This window comes from Manis javanica, chromosome 6, assembly GCF_040802235.1.
Source record: "Manis javanica isolate MJ-LG chromosome 6, MJ_LKY, whole genome shotgun sequence".
NCBI classification, from domain to species: domain Eukaryota; kingdom Metazoa; phylum Chordata; class Mammalia; order Pholidota; family Manidae; genus Manis; species Manis javanica.
Genome location: NC_133161.1, coordinates 95,360,146 through 95,379,573, shown reverse-complemented (window position 1 = coordinate 95,379,573; position 19,428 = coordinate 95,360,146).

The following is a 19,428-nucleotide window of genomic DNA, read 5'->3' as shown; positions in this document are numbered from 1 at the left end:
TGGCTTATTTCACATAGTAATATGCATTCAAGTTCCCTTTAGGTCTTTTTATTACTTGATACCTCATCAGATTTTGTTGGTATATAATATTCCTTTCTCTGGATGTGTCCTTTTTATTTATCCATTCACCTACTGAGAGACATCTTGGTTGCTCCCAAGTTTTGGCAATTATTAATAAAAAGTATTATAAGTATCCATTTGCTGGCTTTTGTATGGACATGATTTTTCAACTCATCTGGGTAAAAATGAAGGAGCATGATTGTTAGATTATATGGTAAGTTTATCTTCAGTTTTGTAAGAAACCACCAAACTGTCTTCCAACAGGCTGTAATATTTTGCATTCCTACCAGCATGAACAAGAGTTCCAGTCACTTCACACCTCATCAGCATTTTGGATTTTTGCCATTTGTACAGGTTTGTAGTTGTTTCTTATTGTTGTTTGAATTTGCAGTTCCTTAATGACATAAAATGTGGAACATCTTTTTATATGCTAATTTGACATCTAGGAATCTTCTCTGGTGAGGTGTCTAGTCAGGTCTTTGGCCAATTTTTTGATAATGTTGTTTTCTTACTGTTGAATATTAAGAGCTCTTTGTGTAGTTTTGATAACAATCCTTTATCAAATATGCCCTTTGAAATATTTTCTCACAGTGTGCACCTTGTCTTCTCATTCTCTGGAGTGTTTTTTGTAGAGCGAAAGGTTTTCATTTTAATGAAATCCAGCTTATCAATCCTTTTTTCTTGGATTGTATCTTTGGTGTTGTATATAAAAAGTCATCATCAAATCCAAGGCCATCTAGATTTTCTCCTGTGTTGTCTTCAATAAATTTTATAGCTTTGCATTTTACCTTGAGATCTATAGTCCAGTTTGAATTAATTTCTGTGAATGGTCTGAGTTCTGTATCTAGGGTCATTTTCTTGCATGTGGATGTCCAATTGTTCAAGCACCCATTTTTGAAAAGACCATCTTTGATCTAGTATAGCATCTTTTGTCAAAGATCAGTTGATTATACTTATGGGGATTAATAACTGTGCTCTCTATTCTGTTCCATTGACCTATTTACTTGTTCTTTCAGAAGTACAACACTTTTTTCTCCTGGTGCCATTCATTTGTTAGCATATATATGCCTAGCAGACCACATTGCTTAGAGGCTGTTGCTCAGACAGAGGTAATGGCACTAAACATTGTGAAACACTGTGTTTGGGTGTCAGATTTCTTTGAACAGTCATTTAATCTTCTCATGGCATTCACGTGGGAAATTATCCTTGCCTAGAGTCAAACTACTAGTAATTGGTAGAGTAGGTCTTAAAAGTAGGTCTTTAGACTTCAAATCTAATCCTCCTTATGCTACATTAATCTGTTTCTTTGTGTGGTAGGATTTAAGAAATGATGATGAAAAGCAACCCATTTGGAAACTGGTGAAACTGAGGCTGTACCAATCCCAATGAGTTTCACATCAGAGTCTTTACTATTTCTGCTGAACAACATTTTGATCCACATCCTCTTCATGACATTCTTCACTGCCATTTTTCTCAGGTGTAAGTCAGAGGGTTCAGTGTGGGTGTAAAACACAGCCACCTTCTTGTCCTCAGTAAAGTGGTGGAAGACTGTAGGTGGAAGAAGATGGAAGGGACAAAAAGATCACCACAGTGACATAGGAATCACATGTGGACAGGACCCTGTGCTTGCCCTCTAATGAATGCTTCTGGAGTGAAAGCAAGATGACATAAGAATGACAAAGCAATGACAAAGGATCTAAGCAACATCATACTAACTGTTGGCCACCACAATGAGTCTTCAGTTGCACTAAAGAGTGGACATCACAGAAGTAGTGTTCAGTCAGGTTCCTACTATGGGAAGACAGTTGTACAGTAATGATGGTCTGGATGAAAGAATGTACAACCAACAGGAGCAGACCTTCTAGTCCACATGGTCATATATTATAAAGGCTTACAGGTAGCTGTGTGCCTGTCCTAGGCCATCACTGTGAGGATAAAGATGTCTGTGCAGGCAAATACATGTACACAAAAGAGCTGGACCACACAAGCAACAAAAGATATGCTTTTGACCTTGGCTTGGAAGTTAGTAATCAGCTTGGGGACTATAGCAGTGGAACAGCAGATGTCAACAGAGGTTAGGAAGCTAAGAAGGAAGTACATTGGAGAAAGGTAATTTGGGTTCCTTTAAATACTCATAACTAAAAAATTTCTAGGATTTTGAGTGTTGCTCACCTGAAAGAGTAAGAACAAAGAGAAGCATATTGTTTTGGGCACTGGTTTAATTGCTATAGCTTTATAGTAAGTCTTGAAGTTGGGTAGTGTCAGTCCCACTACCTTATTCTTCTCCTTTAACAGGTGTTGACTATTCCGAATCCTTTACTTCTACATATAAATTTTAGAATAGTTTTGTCAATACCTACAAAACAAATTGCTGGGATTTTGAATGATATTATATTGGCTCTATAGATCAACTTGGGAAGAACTGGTTTTGACAATATTGAGTCTTCCTATCCAACATGAAGTATCTCTCCATTTACTTAGTTCTTTGATTTCTATTATCAGACTTTTCAGGGTTCCTCATGGATCTTGTACATATTTTCTTAGATGTATGCCTAAGTATTTCATATGGGGAGGTGCTAATGTAAATGATGTTGTTCTTTTAATTTCATATACCACTTGTTTACTGTTGGTACATAGGAGAGCAAAGACTTTATATATTAACCTTGGGTGCTGCAACCTTGCTATAATCAGTTATAACACCAGGAGTTCTTTTGACAATCTTTTGAATCCAATTTTCATAGCCAATCATATCATTTGGGAACATAAACAGTTTTATTTCTTTTTTTCCCAATCTGCATTAGCTAGGACTTCCAGTACAATATTGTAAAGCAGTGGGAGAAGGGACAGCCTTACCTTATTCCTGATCATAGTGGTAAATCTTCAAGTTTCTCACTTTTAAGTATGATGTTGGCTATAGGTAGATGTTCTTTGTCAAGTTGAAGAAGGTCCCTCCTAGTCCAGTTTGCTGAAAGTTATAAATGAGTGTTTGATTTTGTCAAATGCTTTTTTTTGTATCTATTAATACAGTCATGTGATTTTCCCTCTTTAGTTTATTGATGAAATGGATTACATTAATTGATTTTTGAATGTTGAATCAGTCTTATATACCAGGGATAAATCTTACTTCATAATGATACATAATTATTTTTATACATTGTTGGATTTTATTTGGTAATATTTTCTTGAAAATTTTAGTATTTGTGTTCATTAGAGATATTTGTCTGTAGTTTTAATTTTTGCGTTATCTTTGTCTGCTTTTGGTATTGGGTAATGAGAACAGAATTAACTTCATGGAATGAGTTAAGAAGTATTTCCTATGCTTCTGTCTTTTGGAAGAGATTCAGAAAATTGGTATAATTTCTTTCTTAAATGTTTGATAGAATTAATCAATGAACCTGTCTGATCCTAGTGCTTTCTGTTTTGAAAATTGATTATTTCTTGAATAAATATAGGACTATTCATATTGTCTATTTCTTCTTATGTGAGTTTTGGCAGCTTGTGTCTTTCAAGGAATTTGTCCATTTTGTCTAGCTTATCAAATTTGTGAGCATACAGCTGTTCATGATATTCCTATATATTCCATTAAATATCCTTTATATACACTAAAAAATGATCTGTAGGGATGTCCCTCTTTCATTTCCAATTTTTTTCTTAATCTGGCTAGAGGCTTATTGATTTTACTGATCTTTTCATAGAACCAAGATTGGGTTTCATTGATAATCTTTGTTAATTTCCTATTTTCAACCTCACTGACTTCTGCTTCAATTTTTCTTTCTTTTTTTCTTCTTACTTTAGATTAAATTTGTTCTTTTTCTAGTTTCTTCAGGTGGAAATTTAGAGTATTGATTTTAGATTCTTCTTTTCTAATAAATGCATCGAGTGCCATAAATTTTCCTGTAATCACTACTTTTGATACATCCCCCAAATTTTCATTTTCATTTAAATCAAAATATCTTAGAATCTTAAAATTTTTATTGAAACTTCTTTAACCACTGTTATTTGTAAGGTTTCTTTTTAATCTCCAAATATTTGGAGATTTCCCAGTTATCTTTCTGTTACTGATTTCTAGTTTTAATTCTTTTGTGGTTTGGTAGAAATCATTTTATGATTTCTATTCTTTGAAAGCTGAATTCATTAAGATGTGTTTGATAGTGCAGAATGTGGTCTATCTTGATGAATGACAAGCGTGCACTTGAAAAGAATCTGTTTTCTGCTGTTTGGGGATGAAACACCCAGTAGATATCAATTATGTCCAGTTGATAAATGGTACTGTTAAGTTCAATTATGTTCTTATTTATTTTTCTGCCTGCTCCTTTTGTCTATTCCTGATAGAAGGGTGTTGAAGACTCCAGCTATAATTTTGGATTCATCTACTTTTCAGTTTTTTTAGTTTTGGCCTCACATGTTTTGGTGCTGTGTTGTTAGGCACATTCACAGTTAAGATTTCTCTGTCTTCTTGAAAAATTGACCCCTTTACAACTATTTAATGCCCTTTTTTATCTTTGCTAACTTTCCTTGCCATAAAATCTCTCTCTGAGAACTTACTTCTGCTTTCTTTTAATTAGTATTGGAGTCATATTGTCTTTCTTCATCCTTTTGCTTTTAATCTATACGTGACTTTATATTTAAAGTGGGTTTATTTTAAGTAACATATAATTGGGTCTTGTTTTTTGAACCATTCTAACAATCTCCTTCTTTTAATTTACTAATTTGTAAATTTATAGTGTGCTCATTCAGGTAATTGATGTTTAAAGGAATTATTGATGCAGTTGGAAAAGTATCTATCATATTTGTTACTGTTTTCTATTTGTTGTTTTTGTCTTCCACTTCTCTCTGCTTTTTGTGGTTTTAACTGAGCATTTTATGATTCCACTTTCTCTTCTTTCATATGACAGCGGTTACATTTTCTTTTTCATTTTTTAAAGTGCTTGTCCTACAGTTTTCAAAATAAACTTTCAACTAATCCAAGTCCACTTTCAAATAACACTAGTTTTTCATACATAGCACAGGTACTTTATAATGACAAAATAACCCTAATTCCTCACTCCTATCCCTCATACTTTGCTTTCATTCATTTCACTTATACATAAACATTCATAAACATATATATTGAATTCATTGTTGTCATTACTATTTAAAAGAAATGATTGCTAGATCAACTAAAAATAAGAAACATGAGTTTTATTTTACATTCACTTATTCTTTCTTCAATGCTCTTCCTTTTTTTAATATAGATCCTCATTTCTGACCTATATAATCTTCTTTCTTACTGAAGAAATTCCTTTAATGCTCCTTTCCAGGTAGGTATACTGGCAACTAATTCCCTCAGTTTTGTTTGTTTGAGAAAGTTTTTATTCTCCTTTATTTTCGATGCATGATTTCTCAGGGTATAGAATTCTAGGCTGGTGGTTTGTTTGTTTCTTTCCTCTCAACACTTCAACTATCTCAAACCCACTCTTCTTGCTCTCATGGCTTCTGAAGAGAAGTTGAACATAATTCTTATCATTGTTCCTCCATAAGTAAGGTGGACCTTTCTTTTGGCTTCTTTCAAGATTTTTCTTTATCTATGATTTTTTGAGGTTTTAATATGACACCTTAGATGTACATTTTTGGTGGTTTTGTTGTTGTTGTATTTGTCCTCTTTGCTATTCTCTCAGCTTCATGGATCTTTAGTGTCTGACATGAATTTGAAGAAAATCTCAAGTCATTATTGCTTCAAATATTGCTCCTATTCCTTTCTTTCTCCTCCTCCTGGTATTCTCATTATGCATGCATTATGCCTTTTATAGTTGTCCCACAGTTCATGGATATTCTATTCTGTTCTTTCAGTCTTCTATCTCTTTACATTTCCATTTTGAATATTGACATGTTCTCAAGCTCTGAGATTCTTTCTTCAACTGTATTGCCTGTACTAATGAGCCCATCTTTGTGCAAGTAGAGATGGGCAGTGTAAGCAGAGAGATGGAAATTCTAAGAATAAAAAGAAATCTAGAAACCAAAAGCATTGTCATAGAAATAAACAAGACCTTTTGTTGGGCTCATTAGAGGCCTTGGTGTATATTGATCGTAACTGTTTTAAATTGACAGGCTGATAATTCTAGTATCTTTGCCATGTCTGGGTCTAGTTCAGATGTTTACTCTGTCTCTTCAAACTGTGCATTTTGTCTTTTAGTATGCCTTGCAGTTTTTCCATGATAACTGAACATGATGTGGAAAAAAGCACTGCATGTGATAGAAAACTGTGAAGGAAGGGAAGTATTCTGTAGTCTCATGATTAGGTCTTAGTCCTTTAGTGACGTTCTTCCCTGAAATGTAAGCTTCACAAGCACTTCTCAGTCCTCCTTTCCAGGAGATGGGGCAAGATGGCTAGAGAGAGCTAGAGTTGGTATTTCCCTTCTACCACGTCAGTTAGGTCCTGATAAATTCCCAGTAGTTTAGGTTCTGGTAATAAAGTTTCTTTTGAGGGCAGGCCTCATTAAACAGAACAGAATACTCTAGCAAATGTCAAAATGGTTCCTTTGCTGCTCTGCCTACCATAGGCCTGACAGGACTTTTCACTGATATTAAATGTGGGAACCAGTTGAGTTCCTGGAGGCAAAACTCATGAAATAGACTAGAACCCCTGACGTTTTTATCTCTCAGACTTATCCACACTGAATCTCCCACAATTCCTCAGTTACAATTACCTTTCCTGCTCTGATACTTGTCCCCATAGAGGTTTGCTCATGGGTTCCTGATATGGTAAATTTGATTATGTATATCAACTTTTTTGTTTCTCCAGTTTTAGAGGCAATCGTTTGCCCTGTAACCTCACTTCTCTGATGGAAATAAGTAAAACAGTTCTAGTTAGCTAAATATTTAGGATTTTACAAATTTAAATATTTTGACTAGGATTAATACAAAATGTTGACAATAATTGGAATAATCTTCAGTGGTACACAAAAAATACTCAATAGGTTTTCAAAAATACATAGACATTAATATACTACTTTTATTTCCCATTGTATACACAGTGGTTCTCAAAGTGTAGTCTAGGGACATTAACTCTAGTTTCATAATCTTAGTAAGACATTATTTTCCTTATTTGCCTCATTCTATCATAAGGTGATATTTGATGTTTGATATTGCAGAAGATGAAATATAGAAGCAGGTATGAGGAGTCAGTTGTGTTCTTTTAAGGACACTTGCAAAAATATGAAGCAATTCACTTTTCTCATAACAGTTCTTGTAAAACCTAGTTATTTAAAAAAATATATTTGTTAACATACTAGGATTATTTTTATTATCTTAAAATCAAATGATAACTAAGTATTTTAGAATTTTTAATCTAATTTCTAATACATTAAATAACAATAATATAACAGACCTAAACAATAGGTCTTTGGGGTCCTCAAGAGGTCCTAAGAACAACAATTTGAGAATTGTGGCTGTATACTATACCTTAGATGTATCTTGCTTTTTTTTTTCTTATCATTAATATAAAATCACAGGAGCAATATTGTGGTTACTAGATTCCCTCCATTATCAAGTCCCCACCACATATCCCATTACAGTCACTGTCCATCAGTGTAGTAAGATGCTATACTTGCTCTTTTTTTTTTAATATTGTAGTCTTTTGTAGTTAAGGTAGCTAAGTTTCAGAAATATTACTAAATTTGGAACAGACCAAGTGCCAGATATTCTGGGAACAGAGTTTTGACATCTATACATATAGTGTAGATACTAAGTATCTGTGTGTGTGTGTGTGTGTGTGTGTGTGTGTGTGTGTTTGTATGTATGTATGTATATCTGTATCTGTAGATCTGTAAAGAGAGAGCTCAGGTTTTAAATAGTTAATCACCTTCTACTGATCGTCTCTACAGAGTGGAGACTTATAAGACAGCTTATGATAGCTTCTCATTACAAAAAAATTAATAGCTATATTTTAAGGTTATAATAGTTACAGTGTTATATTGAATTTCATTATATTTCATAAAGAAAATGGTATCCACTCTATGACACTCAATTCTGCTTTTTAAAAGAATTTCTTGGCTCCTTTAGCATATTTATTTTTCCAGTTCAACTTCAGAACTTTTTGTCAAGACCCACCCTTCTCCTGATCATCTCTTTGAGATTTTCACTTCAATTTCATTAAATTTATCAAGTAACATGGGAATAATTGACATCTTTACAATAGTAAGCTTTCCCTTCAAAGGAGTGTGATATATATTTCTAGTTCTTCAAAGATATTTTTATGTTCTTTATCAAATTTCTGTAAATGTCTCATAGGTAAGGCACATTTTTAAGAAGTCACTAGATTCCTTATACAAGTGTTTTTTTGTTTTTTTGTTTTTTTTATAATTGGCAAGAAGTTCTTATATATATATATACAATATATATATAGATACACAAATACACATTCACACATGTACATACATTATTGCTGCTGATATATAAGAAAGCTATTAATTTTCACATATTTGTTTGTAATGAGAAGCTATCATAAGCTGGTTTATTAGTTCTTATAGTTTTAACATTATAGGTAGCTATATATTAGCAAAGCAATTATATGTAAATATTGATATCTCCACTTATTTTTATTCTTTCATCTTGTACCTGTTTTTCTTAACTTATCAAATTCACTGAACTCTTAGAAAATAAGAAAACAAAATCTCACTAAGGGTCATACTTTTGATATTTCAAATACTATTAGGGGTATCTTCTTTTTGCCATTCATATAATGTTGGTGCCTTAAGCTGGTTTACCATACATATTATTTATCATGTTTAGAAAGTATTCTCCTCATCACCATTTTTTTCCCTTTGAATCAGGTATGGACGCTTTTGAAGCATAATAAGAAGAATGATAATTATAATGGTTACCTTCACCATTGTAGGAGAACAGTTACCTCCCTCCTTTCTTCCTTCTCTTCCAGGTGGCATGCTGGCCTAAGCCACTGTCCTAGTTGCAGACACGGGGCCTGGGCCCGGTCAGCCCCAAGCACTGGGAGCAAATGCTATGGAAACCACCCCTCAAATATTGGTCCTTCAAATGGACTCAGAAGGAATATGTACAATGACCAGCAAACAAGGGCAAACTAAGGGAAGAGGACTTCTCATCAATTGTTGAGTATCTCTAGTGTTATTTCAGGCCCTCCTGAATTCTTCCTTCTCATGCCAATCTCTTCTTTCTCCTCCTCCAGATGATAAGCTGGTAGGATAGAGACCTTATTTGTCCACGTGCATCAGCTCGGGGATGGAATTTGTGTGTGGAGGTGGGAAGGAGAGTGTGATGGGTGGCCAGGCCTGGTGGTTGGTGATGTGCGCACCACCCATTAAAAAGGCAAGTCTTTTATCCCTCATTGGTTTCAGATGCTGGGGTGAGTCAATCGATTTCAAAACCATCTCTGTCTCTCTGACTACCTTTTAATCTGTCTTGGTCCATCTGGCCCTTTCTCCCCTATGACTTGTTCTCATCAGTGAGAAGAGGCCACACGTTTACACTGGGATGAAACCAGTCTGTGAGTCCTACACTTGACATAAAGAGACTCCATTTGATAATAATATTTAATAATAGTATCTTTATCTGCTATTCCTGTTATATTTCCCTCAGGTGAGGTGCTACAAATATATATGTACATGATTTGTGGGAAATGACACAGCTGATGTTTTTGCTTCCCTTCTTATTTTTCTCTATTAACATTTACCTGATATAGTAACACCATTCAGCAGCTCCTGCTTTATATTTTCCTTGTTGTTGATCTTTGTTCAGTTATACTTTTAATCTTCCTGGGTCTCTTTGGGTCAAATGGCACAGCACGTCTCTCTCTCTCCTTCCCACCTTCTCTCCCTCTCTACCTCCCTTCTTCCCTCTTTTCCTTTTTTTCCTTCTTTCCTTTCTCTCTCTCTCCTCTCTCATATAATTAGAGTCTATATCCTTTAATGGAAAACGTCATCTGCTTATATTTATACTCATAACTGATTAGCTTGATCTTTTGCTTCATCTTGTTTTATGCTCTGAATTTGTTTTTTCCTCACTAGGTCCCATGAAGTTTATCTTTTGCTGTAACAGAATGGTGAAATAGCACAGAGTATCTCATTGCTTGCTGTCAGGTGGCTCACAATTTTTATTTTTCCCATTACCGATGATCATCATTTTATTTCTCTTGATTAAAGAGGAGTCTTTCAGGCTTCTCTGCTGTGTAGTTGAACTTTTCCCATTTATTATTAAGAAGTTTTGTGGGGAGGGACTAAAAAACTATGAAAATACCCTGTTCTTCACCATACTGTCACTTCTTCATTAATTTTTTAAGGTATATCTATGGACTCGTAGTTTTCCATTTTATTCAATAGTAATGATCTATTACTGCTGTAATTCATTTTAATGCTCAAATGCCTCCCAATTTGGTAATGAGTTCTTTAAAGCTGGCACCTCCGCCCTTTTGATCCATCCTCATAATTTCTGGCACAGTGAGATGTTCCAGCCTTATCTTGTATTTTCCTTTTTCCAAGTCGGAGTGCTAGGTGTGCTCATTACTACTGGGGTATTGCTGCTCCAAACTCTCTCACTGGACATAGCCAGGGGATATGTGGACACAGGCACGCGCACACACGCACACTTTTAATCTGTAGAATCTGCTGGTGGCAGTGTCAGAACCTTCTATTCACCCACTGTATGGAACAGCAGGGTTAGGGCAGCATTTCTATGGCAGGGTATGAGGACGGACGGAAACCAGTGACTTTCCCTGGTATAGTGGGGAGCATTACTTAGAAAAAAGTCAGCTAGATTTCCAGAACCACTGTTTTGGGAAGTTAGAGACCTGACCAAGTGAATCTGCCCAGAAGCCCCTTGGAGCAGCCATGGAAGTGGCAAATGAAATCAGTGATGTGGAGGAGCAGGTCAAGAAACAGCACTGAGGAAAGAAGTCCCATCAGGGAGAAGCTGGCCATTTATAAGGATAAGCATCATGATCTCATGGGGCAAAGACCATATAATATAGAACAGGAATAATATAAAGGGATCCAAAACCACTTTCCTGTCTTAAAGAAGGACCTGAGTTTGGATACTTAAAGAATCCAGTGGTTATCAGTAGAGTGAACACAGACTAATCCCTAGAAATTCAAGTTAAACTCTTCAACTCCTGCTACTAATACCAGGTGCACAAACACGTGTATTTCCTAATAGATGTTCCAGTATTTGAACCCAATACCAGGCTCTGGTCTTCAAACTAGGAGGTGCTCATGGAGTCCGTGATCTTCTCTGTTGTCCTCTTAAGAAGCCACATTGTTCTCCTGGCTTTCTGGGGAGGTGTTTCATATCAGCCTTAGGTGTCCTTTTTAAACTTGATCTTATTTGTAAGCATCAAATAGAAATTCTTGATATTTTCCATTACTTGGAAGACACTTTTCCCTAACTTGCAACACTGAGGCAAGTTTTACATTAATGATGATGATTTTACTTTTCCTCATTGTAAAAATTCTTTGGGAAAATGATTTATTTCAGTTACTGGTAAGGAAAGGGTCAAATATCTCCTCTCACGTTACCCAATATTGCAGCCATCTATTAGGTTTTTGTACAATATTTCCTTTTAACTGCTCTGATAGATTTAAGACAATGTTACATCCAAGTCATTCCAAAGTAGATTTGTTTGAGCTTTACTTTTCCTGTGATCTCTTTCTCACAACGGATTGGCACAGATGATCATCCACTTGTAAAGAGTTACCCCATGATGCCAAGTGGTCATTGGTTACTCCACTTAAGTTTTGTCAAGTGTGAGCCCTGGAGAATGTAATGGGCTTACAAAAAAGGACCTCTTGTTTTTCTCTGACCCATTATGGTAGATTTCAAATATTCCCAAAATGTCAATGGCAATTCAGTTTACACAATGTTTCTGGTCCCCTTTTAAAAGCTCTGCAAAGTGTTACTTTGTTTTGTTCTAGTGACACCATTGTGGTTAATGGAATATTGTCAGGAATGAAAAACAGGATTTGACTTCAAGGCCAGAAGTTGAAATTCTGATAGCAAAAGTCCATCAGAATACTATATCGCTTATGAATTATCTTGCATATTTGTGAAAATCCAGATTACATAAAGGTCCAAAAATATCTGACTTTAAAAAGAGAAAGCGTACTCTAAAGATATTATTTTCTATGCAGAAAACTTAAGCTAGTTTAAAGAACAATATAAGGAAAAAACTACAGTTTTCAGCTGTTACTTGTAAGGTTGACTAGCTCAGGCTATATGGTTATAGAAAATTTACTATGTCAAGGGTTTAAAACCCTATTTTTAAGGCCCATGTGCATGAATTATTTCTTACACAAAATTTTGCAAACTATATTAATATTTCTATGCCTCAGTTTACTCACTTGAACAAGATAAAAATTTTTTCTGCTCTGCCTTCTTCAGAGGGTTATTTTGAGAATTAAATATTATGATGCAAATTAAGATCCTTTGAAATTTTCAAATCACTGCACAAACAATTAGTCTTATTTTGCCTATATTATTGTTATAGCATCTTCCTAACATTTATGCTGTGACTTATAGCAAATTTTAGCTTGTGGGCCAAGAAATCAATTCTCTAATTTCTTGAAGTGTCAGTTTACTCCAAAGAATTTGCTTTGATATCAACAATAAAAATTATATATTTTAAAAAGCCTTAGGGCTAATTAAGAAATGATGAGATTAGAGTGAAATATGCAGCACAAAATCACAGCAATCTAATAATTGAACCAGATTTTAGAAGTGATCTAGGCCAGTAGTTTAAATATCTTGGCTGTATGAAAGTTTATTCAAATGAAATTTCCTCTGAGGCCCTATAACTCTAGGGGGGAATTCACAGGGCAAAATACCTTTGAAACTGAAATCAGTCAAAGGGAGAAATAAAGTGGGAGAAACCTGTTTATTTCTTAAAAGTAGTCCACTTCTGCTTTCCTGTGCCTCTTGCAACCTGGCTGCAGAAGAGGCCCCCATGCAACCTCTCCATTCCAGATAAAGCCTCCTAGCCCTTGTAACTACCTATTGATATGCAGAGAGACTACCTCTCTCCACCCATTGAAAATACCTATTGTGTGGAGATGCACTAAAGCCAGGCAAGAGAATCTGGAAATATTGCAATTTTACCCATAGGCCTTTTATGTGAAACAGGGAGTGTCGGGGTGACTCTGCTGAAGCAACAGGCCCATAGTGGGTAAACCCTCTTGATTTTCTCAGCTCCTGGCAAAGGACTCAGTTTAGAAGCTACTGCTCTTCAAAATTCTTTATTTAGGAGTGAGATCCTTGTTCAAGCTATGCCTTGCATAGAAGCATATTATCAACAGCACATAAAGAGTCATTGCTCTATGGAAGCAGTTGGGGGTTCTGGGGTCCATTCCACCTGAGGGGAGGGATTCTATGGAACACAGTTTGGAAACTGTTGATATGGCTCACTCTTCTCACTCTTTCACGCAAACACAAAAATCACTTTGATAGCATCTTTGAGTATCCATCATCTATTGTCTACTGTGTTCTCTCACTCCCTAAAAAGGCAGACACTCTGATGTTCAACAGTTCTGGTTGTTTGAAAATAAATCCCCAGGTGGGGCTGAGAGCTCATTCCTTGCAGTGCAGACCTACTGTGCCAGTTCTGTCATTCCCAGCAAGTCAAACCCAGCCCCCCTTCTCTTGTCCATGCCTTCTTTCCCCCATGTGTAGACCGCTGTCACAGCCCCTCTATATCTCTTCTCTAGCAAACAATTCTGATTTCCTTGATTTTTCCAACTTTTTCATTATACTAGCTGTCTTCCATGGTGTTAACAATTATTTGTCAATATCCTTCTTGAAATCTGGGACTCAGGCTTGACTCAGATGCTCCAAATTTGTTCTCCTTAGTACACGGTCTGTGGAATCATTGCTGCCCATAAACTGAACCTCATACATCATCCATTGAGACAATTTACTTTAGTTTAGAGTCAGTTTCTAACCTGGAAGTGGTTCAATAAACAATACATTGGGCTATAATTTGTTACAAAGTGTGGGAACCCTAATATTACTAACAGCGCATGTTACCAGGGGACAATGTTGTAAAATTTCTTACCTGTCCACTTGTTTTTTTTCCTGGGTTTTCTTTACCATTCTTATTCTTTCTTTCTATTTTAATTGCTCCTGAACTGCCTATTTGCTTTCTTCATAATGATCAAGATGGCCCATTAACCTTAATGGACGTTGGCAATCTTCACTATAGGTAATCAGATAGGAGCTAGAGTTTATCACTAAATTTTGCTTTGACCAATGGGGGCTTGCCTGGGCTCAAACACTTACTAATCAACTAGTATTGTGGAAAAGGCTTGGACCTGTTTAAAGCCTTTTTATCTTATTCACAGTTATAAGCTTCATCAAAAATAAATACATCAGTGTATTTTAGAATTTTCAAAGTAGGGATTTTTGCCTTTCACAATATAACCATTCAATGTCTTTTTACTACCTCAGATGGGGATATTTTGAACTAATCAAACACTAGAATCACATTAAACAGTTTAAAAGAGTCTATGAGCATAGCAGCAGCTGAACAGAATATTACCGCTTTTTTTTGAAGGTCCACATGTGTAAAAATATTTACTGTCATTTTAAGCATTCTTTCCTGAGTCTCTGTGGAATTTGTGAGCTTTGAGACACAAACAAAGGAAAAGAGAAGTAAACAGTTTCTAGAGCTTATCAAAAGAGCTTCTGGAACCGTATTTCCCCCCAGGGTGACTATTGAAGCCTTTACTGAGAACCTGAGGTGGGTTGACAGCAGTCATACCATTGCCCCTTTTGCAAGTGTTTCTGATTTCCCAGATCACACCATATGGTAATTCAAAACCTCTGAATGGAAGTTGCTGGCATCATCTGAGGTTGTTCCTTAATCCTTCTAAATCAATCCCTCTAAGTAGCACCTTCAGCTTCTCATCTTTTTGTAATCCTAAATGAGTGGCAGAACTACATGAGATGTGCTCAGATAATGAAATCTGAGAAAAGAGTGCCCATCTGCAAGCTTGGCTGATGTCAGAGTCTTCTGGTCGATCTAGACATCCGTTCCCCCAGCTCTCCCCCACTTCTGCCAGTCCAACGACTGTCCTGTTGAAGTGGAAGTTACTTGCTGACAAGGGGACACAACATTTTATCTACAATAAGTAACACAATGTGAACATTTAAAAAGCACATGTAGTTTTCATTATGTCAAATCTAGAACTTTTTACCATAGCATTACAATAAATAAGAAGGAACAAAATCAGTGACAAACAAATTTGGGGGATAAAAATATTGAGAACGTTTCTAAAGTTATATTGAAACATTTTTTACTTGGTCAGTTATCAACAGACGGCTGCATGTGTGTTGAGTAACTTAACCAAAGCCAAACTGTATTTCTATAAAACACTACTATTTCCTGTGTTTGTGTCCAGTGTAGGAGACCCTGAATTCTGCTTTCTAGTTTTGCTTTTCATAAAATCCTTTCTTTCATCTCATCCTCACACTTTCTTCCTTGGGAGCCAAGGCATGTGGCCCCCCTTCTGGGTGAACTTGTATCTAGTTGGGAAGAAAGAAACCAAAAATACTTTGGTAGAAAGGATTCTGAAGTCATAGGGCCTCAGGAACCCTTCCAAACATGGAGAACTCAAACTTTTAAGTTTGATGGAAAGAGGTATGGAGAAGAAGGTACCACCCTGACCTTTTCTAAACAATCCTAGGACAGGCAGTCAGCCACCCGAATCCTAGGAGATACCTGAGAAACACAGCTTTCAGGGCTGGTAATGAACTCCAGGGTTAAATAAATAGATAAAGCATTGACATTGGTTAAAGTGGAGCATGCCATAGTCTCTGATTTAAGCTTCTACATACATTAGCTTTTCTAATGCTTGCCGCAACTCCGTAAAGTACATGATGTTTTCACTGCAAGAGCATAATGACCCACAAGTGTGGAACAGAACTACCACTTACAGGCTGTGGGGACTCAGGGGACAATTTTACCCCTCAATGACTCCTCCTCTGAAAGCATTAGCCCTCACTCTTTATCCCCAATTTACAGGCAAAGCAGCAGAGGTTGAAGACCTCACTCACAGTCATGTGATGAGCAAGTGCTGAGAGTTGAGCCCAGGCAGCCAAAAATCTGCTGTCTTGATGTGACTCCACCCTGCCTCTGGCAGCTACATTTATCAAATGCTTTCTACTTTTTATTTTTCTCTTCCTGAAATGGTATCTATAGCCACGCTTCTACCCTGAGGATATAAGCACAAGGTTCAAGCAGAAAGCAGCAGCTGTCCATACACATAGGTCAGTTGTTCCTAAAGTTTTCTAGACCCAGGTCCCTTCTCAGAGTGGATTCCTGACATAGATTCACTCAGTGTGAAATATGTAGAAGGCCTGTTGATTGGACCTAGGATGCTGTATTTGTTAGTCAATGAGGCATAATTGCCCCCATACTTAGTGGTCCAAAACAGTAAATATTACTGCCTTACAGCATCTGAACATCAGAAATCTAGAAGGAGCGTAGCTGGATGGTTCTGGCTCTGGGTCTTTTATGAGGTCACAGTTATAATATAAGCCTGCCATCCTCTGAGGGCTTGACCTGAGCTGCAGAAGCTACCTCCAAGATGGCGCTCTCACGTAGCCATGTGCTGTGGGCCTCAAAGCCTTGCCACGTGGACCTCTCTATAGAGCTGCAGTAGTATTTTCAAGGCATGACAGCTGCCTTCTCCCAGAGCAAGTGACGAAAGAGAGACAGAAAGAGAGAACAAAGCAGAAGCCTCAATATATACTCTTATTTCTGCTGTGTTCTACTGGTCCCACAGACCAGCCTTGGTATCATGAGATAGTGGTGAGGGGAGCCACACCAGGCACTGCACAGCAGGCTGGGTTTATTAGGGCCACCTTGGAAGGCAGCTGCCTTCCTTGAGAAGCTAGTCATGTATTGCAAGTGACAGGCAATTGTCCTATGCAACCATGTATTTCTGAAACTTATTATGGTACTTACAGCTGTATTTTCTGCATCGCTATTATAAAGCGAGAGGATGTAATTTAGACAGGTGTCTCTCTACACTGCCTTGTGGTCCTCTCCTCTTCAGACTGAAAAGATCAAGGAAGAAGGTAACCTGAACTGTCTTAGGAAATGTTTAAATGAAAATCAGGCAGAGGTAATGGAGAACTTGGTGTGTAAGTTAAAGAATCGGGAGAAACATTGGCAAAATGTAATCCTGGGCCCAAACATGAAGGATTTTATATGCCATGCTGTGGGATTTTGTTTTGTAAACAATGAGAGGTAGAGGATTTCACAGAAGGTGGTGACACTACAACGATTCTGTTCTGAGAATATGCCTCTGGCCATGGTGGAGGACAGCTTGAGGAAGGTAAGGCCCCCAGACCAGTTAGACATTCATTGCAACTGCATAAACACATGTAGAGCTTCCAACAAGGGTAGAGCAGCAATGACAGGTGGAGAAGATGGGATGGGTTTACAAAATGGTCAGAAGGAAGAATCAACACGTTTGGGGGTTAGGTGGGTCAGGAGTGTGGAATAAGCCATGAACTTAAAGAAAATCCCAAAACTTCAGTTTTTTCAACTGGAAAAATGATTTGTAATGTCTTTCAGAGTTCTCATAAAAAATAGAGAATACATGTGAGATTCCTAGCACACTGCCTGGCTTGGCAAGGTCACACAGAATTGTAGCTGTAAGTAAATATAGAGACTGAACAGTGAATAAGAATTATTGGAAAGAAGGACACTCCTCCATGAGTGTGTATGTGTGTGTGCACCAATAAAAAATAGCACAGATAAGGGATTCAACCTCAAAATCATGGCAGATTTATTTTAACAATACTGTCATCTTTTGACTCTACAAAACGAATTTCTTTCCAGAAAAGCACCATGCTTAACAAAGCCACACAAGTCAAGGTTTGAGAGCTAGTAGGAAATAGAACATTAGAAGAAAAATAATAAAAAATAGCATCGGATATCTTACAGAATGTCCATAAAGTTTGGAAAGTTAGGTGAATATGCATAATGTGGTCAAGGACATTTTCAGCAAGTTGGAAAAAAAATTATGTGTGCAGACTTTTTGGACACCTTGTATATGTGTGTGTGTGTGCATGTGTGTATGTATACACACACATTTTAAAAGCACATTAGTAAAGTTTTAGAAGGAGTTAACTCTTAAAAGAAGCAAAATATGTTGGTGTTGATTTGCTACCCCTTTAAACAGTTTTCAATAATCAAATCTCCATTTTTCAGAAAGCCCTGCTGCATTGACACCAGCATTGGCTGGGGAGGAGTCTCCTCCATAATTTTTCATTATTTAGCCTGTATCTCATTTTATTTTGGAACTGTCCCCATCTGCTTGAAATTCAATGTGTTTTAGACTCATATTCTCTCTTGTTTCATTTTTGCCTGTCTTGAAAAATGGGTCGCATATAAAGTGAATTTCGTTTCTTTGACCTTTCCAAAAATTATCTCCATACTCAAACGTGCATTTTGCTGCCTTTGTCTTCTGGGCATGAGCTGAGAGGGTGGAGTCCTCCTGCTTTCCCATCCCTGCTCTAAGCCCACTATCTGCCCACACGGACATTGGCAGGGAACTGCTCCGAGTGCTTGTTTGGGTTAAGGACCGGGCTGCAGCATGCACAGAGCACACAAATATAAAATTGCTAGACCACAGACTGCCAGGGAAAACCACGGCTGGTGGAGGACTGCCATGCTGTAATTTCAAGAGAAATGCCAGGCCCCTCATTGCCTATGGTGCCAAGGTTACATAGTGGGAATCTTTAGGACAAAAATCCTACAAATTCTAGCAGAGGCTCTATCTACTCCTGAATGAGTAGGGCTTCTAGAACTTACCATTCTGAGTTTGTAAACCTTAATCTTTTAATATTTCTGCTTTGTACCCACCCCCATTTAAAAATGAGTCATCAAGAGAAGAAAATGTAACCAGCTGTTTTGAATGTAAGAACATGAGTTATTATATTATAATGAATTCCAAAAAGCAGAGAGGCAAATTGAAGGTACATAGTTTCATTTCAGATCTGGGTCCTTCAGGTCCTTCTTTTCTTCTTCCTGTATCCAGTTTCTCATCTTAATTCTAACTCAATTATTTCCCAGACCCAAACTAAATTCTTTTCCTGCTTAGCCTTTATTTACCTCTAAAGAAGTATGTCTGTTTTTCTTAGCTTGTGGATTTAATTTCCTTCAAAATCTACTCTTTGAAGCTTCTGGGTGTCTTGGGTAACAAGGCCTTATGGTTTTCCTGGACCAAAAATTTCCCTAAATGCTTCTGTAAGGAGGGTGACTTGTTCCCCTGGGACAGTTCCACTGTATGTGTGTTGTCCTGATGCAATTATTAAGAGCAGCCCCATTTGGACTCAAAAATATTCTGGTTTGGACAGTAA